The sequence below is a fragment of the Phaenicophaeus curvirostris genome, chromosome 1, assembly GCF_032191515.1.
Source record: "Phaenicophaeus curvirostris isolate KB17595 chromosome 1, BPBGC_Pcur_1.0, whole genome shotgun sequence".
Classification (NCBI taxonomy): Eukaryota; Metazoa; Chordata; class Aves; order Cuculiformes; family Cuculidae; genus Phaenicophaeus; species Phaenicophaeus curvirostris.
Window position 1 is genome coordinate 190580838 of NC_091392.1, and position 15554 is coordinate 190596391.

General features: G+C 42.0%; 1 long non-coding RNA gene across 1 annotated transcript in view; it reads left to right on the forward strand.

The window, feature by feature from the left end:
- Positions 1-8794: 8794 nt before the first annotated feature.
- The window catches only part of LOC138735351 (uncharacterized), a 197375-nt gene continuing 190615 nt past the window's right edge, over positions 8795-15554 (forward strand). Inside the window, exon 1 of the long non-coding RNA XR_011339711.1 lies at positions 8795-8980. This is a non-coding gene — a long non-coding RNA (uncharacterized lncRNA). The remainder of the gene's footprint in view (positions 8981-15554) is intronic.

Genomic DNA, 15554 nt, shown 5'->3' on the forward strand with positions numbered 1-15554 from the left:
TCAGATCTCCCCTAGGAAAGTGTGGGGAACCCTTGGTAAGGTCCAATTTCCTGCTGGAATAACTGTTGATTAGCAAGGATGCTTTGATGCTTGTCCTCCCTGCTGTGCTCATCTGAAGTCTAGATGTTTATGTGTAGATACTCACTGCAGTGTGGGGCAGTCATAAAATGGAGAGAGTAAAATGTTTCAGAAAGTAATGTCTCTCACTGCATTTTTTAAAGAAATGGCATGACTCATAATTGTATTTAAGATTGGAGGGTAGCTATGAGAACATCTTATACTCTTGATGCTATGTCCTAAGTCATCACAGCTAAGGGTATCCAGTACAATAAAATAAGCACATATGTTGCTGGCGCATTTCAGAACAACTTCCACTCCACACTTTCCAGTAATCCACTGTGCCTTCAGTATTGAAATCTTTGTAATAATTCTTCTTTCTTTTCTTCCACTGCAAAAGCACCAAGCTTACACAACACCAAGTCAAATCTTCAAGAATATTCGTTGATTTCTGAGGGTTGTTCTCACGTTTCTGAGTTTGAAGTTAGTGTAGAAAATTTACTTACGTAGGATGGCAATCCAAATAATCTTATTTTATCTGAAAGTATATAAAGATCATATAAAAATTTCATTGGAGCTCTATCCTAGGAAAAAGAACTTGCTTGTGTATGAAACCCTATTATAAATGAATTTTGCATCTGGTCCTGCAAATGTACATGATTGTTTCTTTGTGACCTCTTGCAATGAATAAAGCAAGAGATGTGCAGGATTAGATCGCGTTGCTTTTTGTATTTTCTTTCCTATGGCGTTTTAATGATAAAAGACCAATTTCTGCCCTTGCTTAACCTTCAGCAACCCCACTGATTTCCTTGTTCACTCCAAATTGTAATGAATGACTTTACAGACTGGAGTCCTTTTATTCTTTCTCTTCCAGATTGAGTGTCTCAGCCCAGACAATGGGCTCCTGCCTACATGAGTGTACAACTGGGATAAAAGCACTGACTTTAGCAGACGTGCTCCATCGTGACTGAAAGCTGAAGCTAGTCTGTGATACACAAACTTTAATGGAGAGTAAGCCAGGGAAGAGCATGCAAGTAAGCACCATTTTTAACTCCTTGGCATAGTTTGTGTTTGGATCGGCCCTGACTCATGGTTTCTACACATAGAGAATGTATTAAATGTCGCTGTACTTGCACAACATGTATCTATTTGAGATAATTATGGCTTTTGTAGTACTGGTGGGACTTACAGTCTTTAATGCATTTATCCTCACAACATCTGATAAAGTGAGGAAGTATTTTTCTCTGTATATTATATACAGGAAACTGAAGCCTAGATAATTTTTTGCTATATCAGAGAACCAAACCTGGATTTTCCGAGTTGAAAGCTAGCACTCAGACTGTTGGTCTGTCTTGATATAAGCAGCACAAATAGGCACAGAGAATAGTTTTTCTTGTAAATTGGGATACTGAACTACTTGGTCGTGATACAGCACACATGATAAATTGCCTACTGTTAAATAAAGTGCTTAGGAATTTTCACGTAGCTACAGAGAGGCCACGCTATTATTAATGATGCACAAGGAATATATTTCAGCTTATTCTTCCATGTCCATATTGACTCAGAAGTGCAAACAATAATACAAACTAGATTTTTCCAGTAAACTAACAATTTATCTGGAGGACAGCACAGAAAGTGGGAGCAGAGCGATATTGCTCCCTATTTGTGTGCGGTGGCATTGTCTGCTGATGGAGGTGGTCCAGGCAGGGGACAGAAGAAATATTCATATTATTTACTTCTCTGGTGAGGATTCATTGAGGCAGGGCCTTGTTTAAGCCCTAAGAGATAAAGTGATTACAATGTGTATAAGAGTCAGTAATAATACTCAGATCTGCTGTGCCATTACTACCATCACACCTTTTCTCTCTATAACTATACAATAATGTGCTTACTTTGCCATCTCAAAGACCAACAATTGTTTCAGTGCTTGAAAAGGAGATGCTTGAAGTGAAGGTGTTGGGGAAGTGGGAGTTGTATTCTGCTGTCTCAGGGGCTGTTCTTTAAAGGGGAAAAGAGGTGGCTCCAGTTCAGACCTGTCCTTTTAGTAAGACCAGGGTTGTGTATGAGTGAAGTAACTAGCTTTTCATTTCCCAAGAGCACTGAGGATGTGAATAGGACTATTCATACGAATTTTGCTATTGTGCAAGCATAAATCTTGAGTGAGTCATTTAAACTTAGTTGAGATAGGTGGCCTTATTGGAAAATAAGGTGATATTACACAGTTGTCTAAAACAGCAGATTTCATCAGGAAAAAAAGTCTCCTTTGCAATGAGATTATGACTTGAATATGAGTGCAGATTGGCCTTCCAAGTTTTATTTGATTTCAGCTATTGTTTGACATGCTTCAGTATTTCATTGCAATTTAATAGCAATTCCTATTCACATAGCTACACTAAACAGGTCCTTATATGAACCTATTACCTTGGTAGCCAGGTTTCTATATCAAATCCTGGACATTTCATTATTATTAAAAATATAAAAGTAATCTATTCCATGCATTTTGTACAGTGAAATGAACAAAATTGGATGTGAAGTCACAGTGCAGTAATAGGGTAATTATTGTTTGGAGGTTCTTCTAACACACTTATGGTCAGTTGTATTGAAGATGTATTATATTACAGTTGTTCGTGGCTGTTTTATCAAGTACTGTAGATTAAGAAATATTCTACTATCCTATGGATTAAAAAAACACTTTACATTTTTAGAGAGGACATTTTGTCTATGAAAAGGAGTAATTTGATCCTCTGGGTAATTTATATTCTTCTTGAAATGATCCACACCTTTTTGATGAAGATCTTCTTCCTCCTTCATAAGACATCAGTGGAATTTCTGGAGACAAAAGAGTCATCATTCTGCTTCATTAGAATAAATGAACCAGTATCTCATTTGAATTTGGCCACATATGGTATATGAGGCATTTTTACACAATACTAGAACACTTACTTGAAAAGCAAGTGTCTTCCATGAAAGCAGCCTCCTAAAATGCTTTCCATAGTTTTTTTTTTTTTTAAAAAAAAACAAATGGCACATTTACAGACTTAAAATATAAATAATGCATAAGAAAAAAAAGAAAATAATAGGCTTAGCGAAGGGAGAATAGAGACCCATACACTTACAGGACGTTCCATCTAATTGCCTATAAATAATGGTTTCATACATATTACCCACAACAGAGCATGGTCTCTGACAGTGTTATAAGCCAGAATGTCAGCTGCAGAGCTCAGCTGCTGTTTGTAAATGGTCTTAACTGTGCTCTTGATTTTCTGCGCTTACTGTATATAGTTTTGTTTTATTGGCACTGTACTGTAAGCATATTCTGCACTATGCAAATATAAGAGCTGAGAAGCATATGGGCCGAATCCTGCAACACTCGCTCAGGCAAATGTCCAATTCACTCAATGGGAACTTTTCCTGAGTAAGCAGTAGGAACAGACTCTCAACTCCACCGTATTCCTTTGCTGACTTCTCAGGTATGACAACAGTCACTGGTACTTTGCAAACATGGGAAGGAAGGGCATAAGACACAATATTGTGGGTAGATTCTCAGTTCTGTCCTCCTTAACCCCTGAGATCCACTGAGATGCTACAAAAGGCACAGTGAGGTTTGAATGACCCTCTCCAGCCTTTAGCACCCTGGTAGAAATCAGACCCTAATAAGTGATAACACTTCTCCATCCCCACTCTGGAGTTCATGCCATGGTACCAGCAGCAGAGATCTGCCAATGCAGACTGAGACACGCTGCAGACATCCTTGGAGAGAAGAGGAAGAGGAGGGATATACTGCTCTTTATAAAGAACCCGTGTGATTTCTGGTCCACCACCCTGCTCAACAGCTTTGGCAGAGAGATATAAAGTAGGGGAAACTTCAGGATTCAGTTCTGCATCTAGCATCAGCCCTGCCATGCATTGTATAGGAATGAGTTTTCAACCCTCACTGTGCAGGTGGCTAATAGCTCTGACCCGCATCCTGATTTCTGTATCAGGATTTCTGTATCCTGATTTCTGTGTCTGCGCCATTCTGTGGTGACAAAAAATATGTTGTGGACTTCAGGTCCAAGTGCTACAAAAGCTCATAAATGTGCAACTTCATATTTAAATCCAGTTTTGTCTACACTGCCCATGACAGCCTGATAGATACCAGAGAAGCTGGATTTCTTCGCTCTAGCTACCATGGGAACCAGTGCACCAATGATGCCGAAGTACAGACTTCAGCTCAAGCCCAGCAGGGACCCTGTCTACACACCTGGGGCTGCTAAAGTGAGCTGGAGACTGGGCTGTGTGTTTTCAGTGCTAATATCCCTAATAGCAGTGGTACCCATATCTTACTATTTTTCTGCAGCCATATCCTTTCAGCAGTGCCTGATTGGAAACTTAGGCTACAGCCCATACTCACACGCCACATCCTCATGTGTCTTTAAACCAAAATGACTAATTTAAATAGAGGCTTAAAGGTCAAACCCTCCAGACCTGGTTTTGCAAACTCTTTTGTACATGGCTTTTCCCCTTGTATAACAATATTTTTAAAAAGCAATTCTCATCAGGAATGTTGGCATAAAGGGTTTAATTACAGAGATCATTTTGCTCCCTATGGAGAAAGCATGAAGAATGGCATATTTCCATATTTGAATTGCACATTCATCAAGAAAAGAGTGAATTCCCCTTAAGAATGTTCTGGTGGAGTAGAAAAGAGCATTGAACCTTGGGGTGTGTATTATTTTATAGCCTTGGAAAGGCAAATGGTTTCAGTTCCATTGATTAAAATGTATGATTCTTTCCCTGTGGATTTCTCTCCTGGAAGTAGGAAAAAAAGTAATCTTTAGCGTTGGCTGTCAACTAGTGCAGCACCTCTTGGCAAAGGGTTTACCTAACCACCCAAAGATACTTCTGCTGCTAAACTTCTTCAGCAAGAAACCTTTGACCACAGTAGATGTTGCTACTTTTTTTGCTTGACGAATGGGGACTTTAGGATTGGTGTTTTCATTGTTTTGTTGGAGCAAATGTCAATATGGAAACACAACCCGACATGAGGACTATTAAGTGCTGATTTAAGCGGCAGCTCCAGGACTTGCTTTTCTTATCTCCTAGCACACGAGGTCTAATAGGCTCATGTATTAGTCTTTTCAATCACCTTCTTGTTTCACAGATGTAGCTTCTTTACAAACCCTGCAAAAACACTATTTGGAAGAGAGTTTGACTTAATAGTCTGGGTTTGCAAGGTGCATTTCAGCTGTGCAAAGTTACTGTGGTGTAGGGCACAATATGGCAGGCTGGTGAACACTGACATTTTGAAATACACATCTTCATAAAATGGCATGCGGCACACTTCTGCAAACACGGCAATTCACTGCGAATTGAAGCAGGGGAATTTTCCTAAGCAACGTTGTTTTTTCCTTATATTACTATTGTTCATTCTTTTTCATTTTCTGAGAGCATCATTGTCTAGTTCAATTAACAGGAAAAGACCAATTACACAAACAGTTCTGATCAGTTAAACTTGGGTTTACCAACCAGAATTCAAACAATATTCTACTCCACACTTGAGCTTACTAATTTTCTTTTAATAATGTTACTGGAGTGTAATAAATAAAGAAATAAATGGCTGGTGTGAACAAGTGGATCAAGTGGAAGAATTTCAAAACTGCAGGGAAGTACTGCAAACAAGTAAGAGCACTAAGAACAAGAAAAAAGCAAAAGTTATATGCAATTGGAAGTGAAGATGTTCCATTTCCTTTCTAAAATCAAATGTAAACTGCTCATGTGACTGATTTAGTATTGAACAAGAGAGGGGAAATTGCCTCCTGGCATTTAAATGGAAATGTTTCTAGTTCAGAAATTTTGGAAGCTTGCATACTGTATGATTTTTGAAAGGCTTATACAATTACCATTGAATTTGGATGAGGTCTATTCCTAACAATATATATATTTCTCAGTTAAACTTTGCCCTTCCAGAGACCTAAATTACCTTTGTCTAGAGTCTAGTTTCCTGATGTGGAATATATTCCAGAGGCAATAAGACCAATGCAAATGTATTTCATTTTTAATATGTATGACTGAAAAAATAGCGAACAACGTGAGCTATTTTGCAAAGCAGACCTTTATGTCGAGAACTCTGCTGTTCAAGATAATGTTCTGATTTGCTGTGTGCCTTTCTACCTTGATTTCTGGGTTTGGAATAAAACACAATATTGCAGCTTGCTTTCCACAAATACTAGAGATTTTAGGGCAAGAGGGGAAAAAAGCAGAACGTAGCAGACTTGCATCTGGCTGATTTAAAGGTATGCCTTGAAGAGGGCAATTCCCACGTAGCTCAAAGCACTACTTGGAGTACTGCAGTCCGTTATGTTCAGTAGTCTTCTTACAGTGCAGTTTTAGGGCCTAATCCAATATTGCTTCAGGATTTGCGACAGTAACATAAGCCATGTAGAGACCGTTGCTGAAAAGTTTTGTAACAGTAAATGTTGAGGAGGGACTTGAAACAGAGAAGTGTGATAATTTGATGAATGAGAAAATGGTAGATGAGTGTAAATAGCAACAGATGATGAATCCTGGCAGGGCTCAGTTATCAGGGACTTATCCAAGGTCAAGCAGTGAAGCAGTAGCACGATCTGACACTGAGCAACACCACAACCTTTTCTGCCTTCAGACCATGTTGAATAGCAGCATTAAATGGCCCTAATTTCCTGTCACTATAGTTTAAAAACAAAACAAAACCAAACAGCCCACAAATATTTTAAAGGCAGAAACTGACGGCATTGATCTTCCTCCCAGTGAAAAAGTAACCTTAAACTATGCAACTGAAATCTTGCAAGCCTTACTCCTGAAAATTTTATTTTAATTATTAAACACAATTTCAAAATAATGACAACAACAACAGTAATGATAACATGACCTGATATCACTGTGGATTATGCTTCTTGGTCCCAAAAGCAAGTTGCCTAACTAGAGGTAGTGGAGGAAAAGAGGTTTGGTCCTCCTCATCACATGTGCTGAAGCTGGAGTCTATCTGACCCCAAGATGAGAGAGGATCACAAGGGCCAGGACGTGAAGGCATCAACCGGGGCAGCTCTCTATTCTGTCCTCATCCACATCCTAATCCCTATTCTGATCCCCCTCCCATTCACATGCTGAAGCCAATACCCATCCCATATCAATCCCCATGCCTACCCCATGCCCAAGCACAACCTATGCCTATCACATGCCCAAGAATATCCTCTCCCCTCCCTATTACCTTCTAATGTTTATGTCCATCTCTTCACCATGACTACCTATTCCCATGCCCTTGTGGCACCCATGCCCATCCAGTCCCCATGCCCCACGCTTACGTTATGTCTATCCCTTCCCTGTGCACATGCTACACCCATGCCCATGTTAAACTCCTCCCCATGCCCATGCCGTGACATGACCACATCTAAGTCTGCCCTTGCTCGATGCTTACACTATGCCCATGCCCATCTCCTTCATATATCCATGGCATACCTGCATCTCTGTCCATGCATGCCTCATGCCTATGTCCCTCCACACCATACCTACACTGTATACTTGTCCACGTCCACTCCCATCTCATACTAATGTTCATCTCCTGTCCATGCCACCATATGCCATGCCCACACCCACGCCCAACTCCTCCCTGTGCCTTGACATGCCCATGTTTATGTTCACCCCTGCCCTATGCCCACCTCACGCCAATGCCTATGTCTACGTCCTCCCTTGTTCCGTGTCTGTGCCATGAGTCTATGTCCATGGCCAAGCCTAGCTCCTCCTTATGTCCCTGTCGTGTTCACGTCTGTCTCCCTTGCTACAAGGATGTTGAGGCTCTGGAGCGAGTCCAGAGAAGAGCAACGAAGCTGGTGAAGGGGCTGCAGAACAAGTCTTAGGAGTAGTGGCAGAGGGAACTAGCATTGTTTAGCCTGGAGAAGAGGAGGCTGAGGGGAGACCTCATTACTCTCTACAACTACCTAAAAGGAGGTTGTAGAGAGGAGGGTGCTGGCCTCTTCTCCCAAGTGACAGGGGACAGGACAAGAGGGAATGGCCTCAAGCTCCAATGGCCTCAAGCTCCGCCAGGGGAAGGTCAGGCTTGACATCAGAAAAAAAGTATTTCACAGAAAGGGTCACTGGGCACTGGAACAGGCTGCCCAGGGAGGTGGTTGAGTCACCTTCCCTGGAGGTGTTTAAAATACAGGCGGATGGGGTGCTGAGGGGCATGGTTTAGTGGCTGATAGGAATGGTTGGAATTCATGATCCTGGAGGTCTTTTCCAACCTGTGATTCTGTGTCTACCCGTGCCCCATGAATATGCCATATCCACGCCTGCGTCCTCCCCTGTCCCACGCCTGGGACATGCCTGTGGCCGTGCCCATGCCCAGCTCCTCCCTATGTCCACCCGTACCCCAGGCCTGTGCGGGGGCCATGTCACCCAGCTGCCCTTCTCCCCTGCTCCCCGTCCCCTCCCCGGCCCTGCCCATGTCACCCGGCTGCCCTTCTCCCCTGCTCCCCGTCCCCTCCCCGGCCCTGCCCGCCCCCGCCGCAGCCGCATGTGTGCCCGTCATTCCCAGCCCGGGAGCGCTGGCTCCTGCCTCCCATTCATGTAACCTGTGTGTGTCTCTCTTTCTCTCCGAGTGTAACAGAGAGAGGGAGAGAGAGAGCGAGGCAAGGAGAGGAGGAGGAGGAGGGGGGAAGCTTTAAATAAAGCCTTTGGATTGCAGCTGCTTATTTTGGGCAGTCCTACCAGGGACGATTCCTGCCAGGAAAGAAGCTGGACCGGTCCTTTTTTTTTTTTCCTTAAATTTATTTTGATTTTTATGTTTGGGGGTGGTGTATTGCCGCGCTGCCTGCCGAGATGAGCTCCGGCGCCTGGCTGTAGTTGCCCACTTTGGGATCGCTGGACACATAAGTGGCATTTCGGTGGGGGGAAGCCTGCAGACATGGTAAGCTTTGCTTTTTGCTCTGAAAAGTGCAATTGTGCGATCGCGTCCTTCCAGTTTTCCCTTCCCCCTTTCCTCTCTTCCCGGCAAACAGACGGGCACACGGGTTGGGGAGAAGCTCCCCGAATCCCTGATTTTTTCCTCCCAACCATCCCTCCTTCTGCTCAGCTTGCTTCTCTCCTTGCATCCCAGCCCTGCTCCTCCCTCCACACAGTTTGCAGCAATTCAGCAGAAGGCAAGGATGCTGCTGGAGACTCCTGGCTGGGGTGCTGGGGACCAACCACCCTCAGCCTGGCGAGACCTTGCTCCGGGGAATGTTTGGGGTGGCTTCTCCTGTCCAAACCAACCCCTTTGCCCCCTAAACCTTTCCCTCTGCTCCTTAAGCGGTGCGGCTGTGCTGGGGAGGGGGTTAGTGGTGGTGGGAAGCAGCCGCGCAGATTTGGAGGCACTGGAGTAAGGATGCAGCTTTAAGATCAATCGGTGTTATTTATGTAATAGTAAAAGTGGGGGGAAGGGAGAAAAAAAAAAGGGGGGGGGGGAATAAAAGAAGTGCCTCATTATTTCTCTGCTGCATAAAGCTCCTTCTGCTCTGTCTGAACCCTCCGCCCGGTCCCCATGTCCTGCTGCAGGGTGGTGCGTGGTGGGAGTGTGTGTGTGTATGTTTACATTTGGATCTGTGATAGAGTCAGGGATGGGTATGTGGAAGGGGTCTCCCATTTTCCGTGTAAGGGTGGATTTGCCGCCAACAAAAATAAGAAAAATGCGCTTCACTGCAACTTGAGTGACAATTCTGTTTCTCGGGCATTAAATGATAAAGCCCTGCTCTAAGCCATGCCCTGCCGGTAATAAAAGCTTCCCCAAACAGTGTGACGTTTGAGAAAAGATGCTGGAGTGCCTGGTAGAAACGCAATGGTTCAGGCTTGTGCTCACATTCTCAGCGATTTGCATTTTGAAATACAGATTTTAGCTGTTGAACATAAAAAAAATGCTGCTACCAGAAGGCACTTGTTTCTTGTTAATTACTGTGATTTAAAATATATATCTTCTCTTCATCTAAAATATCAGGGATATTTTATTTTGAAATAAGGAGTAGATAAGGTATGTCAAATATGTAAAAATTAATAATTAAAAAACCCTTCTGAAGTGTTTATGAGGCAGTATGTATTTACTCCTTCTTACCATGACCATGCTTAGAAATTCGCAGTGCTTACAACCATGTAAGCACATGATTTAGAAAAAAAACCCCAACCCCACAATAAACCAAAACCGTACTCATGTCACAGTCTTCCTTGTCTTACCAGATACACAGTCTGAAATACATTTTTCATGCAGCTGAACCAGGGATAGCTAAATCCTTATCGACTAGATAGACAAGACCTTCCTGCATCTTGGAATACATTTGCTCATGTTTCTTCCAGGAAAGTTCAATTCTTTATGACTAGAAAAATACCCTAAAATCAAGCAGCCTAATCCTGACTCAAACTATAAAAGAATCTCTTCACCTCCACCCCATCTTCCCATCTTCCTTCCTATTTTTTTACAGCAAATTTGTAGCAGTTTTTTTTCCCTGAGAAAAGTCTTCTGTGAAGGGAGGAACATAAAATGAGAACGTGAGAGCAAAGCACTGAAGTTCGAAGTTGTACACTTCTTATAGGTAAACTTCTGCTGTAGCCTGGCAAGTTGTTTTTGTGTTGCTCCCTGCTCTGAGGTGCAGGAGTTGGATGGGGGAACTTGGCAGCTCCCAACCTAACCCAACCCCATTTCTTTCTGCTCTGCTGACCCAAATAAAATAACTTGCGAGTAGGGTGGTCCCTGCCCTCCTATGGAAAATACTCTGCTCCCAACATGTGTGCCATATGTGCCTGTTATACTCAAGGTTCACCACTCACGCTTACTCTATGCCAGCAGGTCGCCTGTGCCAGCCGCGCAGTAGGACCAGCAAGGGCAGGGTATCAGCCCTTGGAAACCCCAACATCTCCCTGCTTCACCGGGGGAGGCTGGGGCTAAGCCAGTGATTTGTATCTAATTTATTTCATTGGGCTCTTCAGAGCCAGGTGCCTCCCACTGGGTGTCTTAGCCTGTAGCACTTTTATAGGCTTGCATGGGAAAAACAGGGAGTGTTTAAATATATACGTATATATTTAGCATGGGATGTGTGCGGTGAGGGGCATAAAGGTAGGATGATAGGTCTCTGTTGCGCTCTTTTGCAGTAGGACAAGCCTTTAAAGCAGTTTGTTGCTTGGCTTTGCCCCGTGTTATTCCTTTGCCCCTGTAGGAATTTGCTGGTTTGTGGCCACTAAAAGCTTCGCCTCCCTGTTAAATTCCCAGTTCCCAGTCTACACCACAGTGCTGGGTCAGTCCTTCCTGGTTGGGGCTGTTTTATGGGTAGGAGGATCCCCTGCTGTCATCATCCCTTAAGAATGTGACTCCCAAGCCAGCATATTGACAAGGAAAATTAGGGTCTGTGCTGGTTTCCAGCAGGTTTGGGAACTGGGAGGGGAGTGAGGTCATTGTGTGTGGCCCGTCGTTTCCCAGGCATGTGAAAACCTTACCTGGGTTGCACTTCTTCCAGAAAGTGGGACCATTGCTCTCCTCTAGACCACCCTGGGAATGAAATTTGAACCTCCAGCTGGGCCAGGGAGAGGACGTGCCTTTGTAGACAACCTGTTCCTGGTTTTCCCCCTTCCCCACAAAAAAAAAAAAAAAAATCATAAGAATTGGGAGTTACTGCCACTGCACTGAGGTGTACTACATTTCTGCATGACTCCTGCTTCCATGCCTCACCCTTCCTTCCCATACATACATGCGTGCACGTGTGCATATCTTCACAGTGGGAGATTTTCAGTTTATCTGTAATTTATTTGTCATTTATCTGGAGGAAAAAAAATCATATTTTGATAAAGAAGGAGGGTCCTTGGTGTGCAAAGAGGTTCTCAGGCTGTTTTGTGACAGGAGAAGAGGGAAGAGGCAAAGAGATGCACAAGTTAACTTAATAGTTTCCTTTTTCATTATCAAGGGTTCCTGGTTTAGAAGGGATTTTCTGGGAAGAGTTTCTGCTGTCTGATTTTAAAGGATAGGATAAAATCATTGACAGAGGAGAATGAAACTGCTCATCTAGTTTTGGTTGGGGAGGGAGGGTAGATACACCCCCCTTCCTCCCCCCCACCCCATGTATTTTACTAAATGGATGGAAAAAGGGAGACATTGATCTAGTTTCAGTGGGTTTGGAAACAGAGTGAGATTTGCACAGAGAAGTCTCTGGGGTTTTGAAGTCCTTGTTGCTTAATTATTTTCTTTGGCTCATTTAAATTAAATGCTTTCCTTTTGTTTTGGTGAGCAGCTAGGACGCTGGCAAGGAAAAATGTTGTTCTCTTTTGTTTTACAAACTGAGATTTTTTTTTATTTTATTTTATTTGATTGGTTTCCTGGAGTGCATCATCACTAAAATGTTATTTCATTCCATCTGCAACATGTACGCTATTCCAATTAAGAGCCCGCTCTGATTATTTTTAACCTAGTAGTTTACCATTTCTCTGCTCAGGAGAATAAAACATTGAGTTCTTGCACTTTAAAATAGCTGCGATGCTAAAGCAAAACTACATTTTCCCTGGGAAAGCCATTTCCAGCTTTGTTCGAGTTCCCGCTTCACTGGTTCATTTCCTGACAGAATCACATCCTTGCAAGGAGCAGAACTATGATCTTACATAACTTGATGTTTCCAGATCAAAAGTTACAAATATTGCAGTAATACCACGATGAAAAAGATTTGACAGGAGGAATGTTGCATGACATATGTGATTTCTTAGAAGGTTTCAAATCAAAATGGTTTTAAAAATTTATGGGGGGAATAAGAAGAATTAAAAAGTTGAATAAAAAAATTACTTATTTGATATCTTCAACATCACTTTATCTTTTTTTATTTTATCTCTGTAGGCACTTGAGACTTTACTCTTTCCTTTTAAAGCTAATTCTTCTGTGTTTAAGAAATGTGTAATTGTAATATCAAAAAGTGAAGTGGCTTGAAACTGTCTCACTCTCAGATTTAATTCAAAGAGATGAAACTCTGTAAATCAATGTCAATTCAGATTTAAAGACTGGCTGCTACCTGCCCTGTTACAAAAGTCTATCAGCATAGTTTATTGTAACTAAAAGCTCAAATATTATGTTTCTGCTTTTAACTGACAGATTGGCATTGCTGAACACTTTGACAGCATAACATGCACCACTTGCTGCTGAACAAGATATTTGTGGATCCCTGAACAATAAGTTTAAGAGCAAGAGTCTTGTAGTGAAATATTTTTAAAATTAGAAATATACATATTTCCTCTTTGCTGTAGATAAAAAGGAGAAAGAATCGATGAGAAATTTTATATCTTAACTGTAGCAGTATAGCTTGAGGTGTGATGCCATAGTGTGGTTATAGGACTTTAGTTTTTACTCAGGAATAAATGTATGATTTGCTTTTCTTTCTGCCGTTTTGCCTTCACTGCACTGATAGTCAAGTATTTTTTTCTAGAAATATATATTTCCAAAACCCTTACTCCTCTGTACCAAATAGCTGTCAACAAAGCTGTTTGTGCTGTAGGGAGATTCAGACTCCATCACATATTATTCTGCTTGGCATCAGCAGAAGTGATCATTTTGAACATAAAGATGCCCATGAAAAGCAGCAGACATGGAAATCTATGTTTTTCTAGTGTGTTGGTAGCCAGAAGGGGGAAAATGCACTATGAAATGGAATAGGGCTGGCCGTTAAGTTTCCTGTTCCAAGTTAAACTTGCTTTGTAGGGTATGATACTTCACTGTTTTTTTAAAAAGAGAGGAGGGATGAAGAGATGAGTTACTGGTGGTCGATTTATTTGGAGGAGGTTGTTGAATCACATTTATCAGTCCATTTAAATGGGGATTATTCAATTAGAATATCTCCTCAGGCTTTACTGTATTCGTCGTAGTCTTGAAAAACCACTGCAGTCCAGAATCCTGCTTCACTACCATAACTTCTGCTAAGGCACTGGTGGCAGATGTGCTATCAAGGCAGCAACAGCAAATGTGAAAGCAGCAGACGTCTCACTGTCCATTGATTTTGGTTTTAGGTGATTATTCAGAGCAGTTTTCCCTTTGAACACTGAGTAGAAGCTATATCACTTGCCTGTTCATGTGTTTGCACATACCAGGTCTTCAAAATATTCTGAAGATTGCTCAGTTAAACATTCCAAAGTTAGAAAACAGCAGGATTAGAGCTTATTTTTAGTGTTTTAATTCAACCCTATTTTATGTACACAATAAGGTCTCAGAGTCTTTGTCTTCTCCACCCAAAACTCCACTAAGTGCGCTGAAAATCTTAAGATTGCTTAAAACTTTCAGTACAGGTCTTTGTCTTCTGAGCAGTATTGGGTCCATGCATAAAATCCATCTTGGTCTTCTGTATCATGCTGTATGGAGGGAAAGAGAAGCCAGAACCTATTCACATGAAAATGAAGTTCTAGAGGCCACCGAGTTGTACCATTTCTTCAACTGTGTCCCTTGGACTTTACCCACTCATTGTCATAAATGAACTAAAATCCCAGATTTTATAATGGAAATGTTTCAGTATTTTGATGATTTCTTTGGAACTGCCTCTTTGTCTTTGGATGATGGAAACCATTTATCCATCACCTATGCAATGTAATGAAGAATAGGAAAGGAGAGTTTAGTCACCAAAAAGCCTTCAGAGAGAGCTTCCACAAGTGGTTGGGAAATTGATAGAGCATCGGAAATGCTGGAATTTGCTTCCTGCTTGTTGATATACGCAGTATAGTCTGATTGGGCTTGGTGCAGCACAGATCCCGCAGCTGGGATCAAGCAAATGCTGCTTTTTCCAGAAAGCTGCTATTTGTGTGGCTGGATTGAAGGTGTTTTTGGTGTTGGCACAGATTTTTGCGCTAGACAACAGGGAGTAATCTCAAGAGCTGATCTCACTGAGTATTCCTGCAGATAGAGCCATGATTAGGGGTTACTTATGGTGCTAAATAAGAGCAAAGTTCACAAGGCCTTTAACTGCTGTTGTTGGCATTTGACATGTAAGAAGATCAGACTCTGAGTTATCATGATGATCATCCAGAGATTGCAACACACTTAAGCTTCAACATAGTTATGAAATGTTGGGTTGAAGTGACTCGCCCAACATTGCCTGCAGTCTTGTGCATCATTCAGCAGCCATAATTTGAAGCACATCCATCCTTGTTCCTCCATCCCCTTCTTAGTCACTACAAACCTTCCAGCTCTGCAACTGGTGAAACAGGGATCATAAACTTCGTCTTCTACTCCCCATTCTCACCGCTTCATCTCCAGACTGGTTCGGATAAAACATGATCTTTTGAATAATGACTGCATCATAACAATGACAGACAAGGCACTTGATTAAGACAACTTTCATTGTGTTTTTTTCTTAAGTTCTGGATCTCCAGTATAGATACTTTTAAATCTTATTAATCCGTTAGTCCAGCCTTGTTGGATTTTTTTTTAAGTATTGCAAAGACTAACTGCTTTGTCACACTATGTCATTTTGGCATTTGTGTGTGTCAGTGGCTTAAATTAA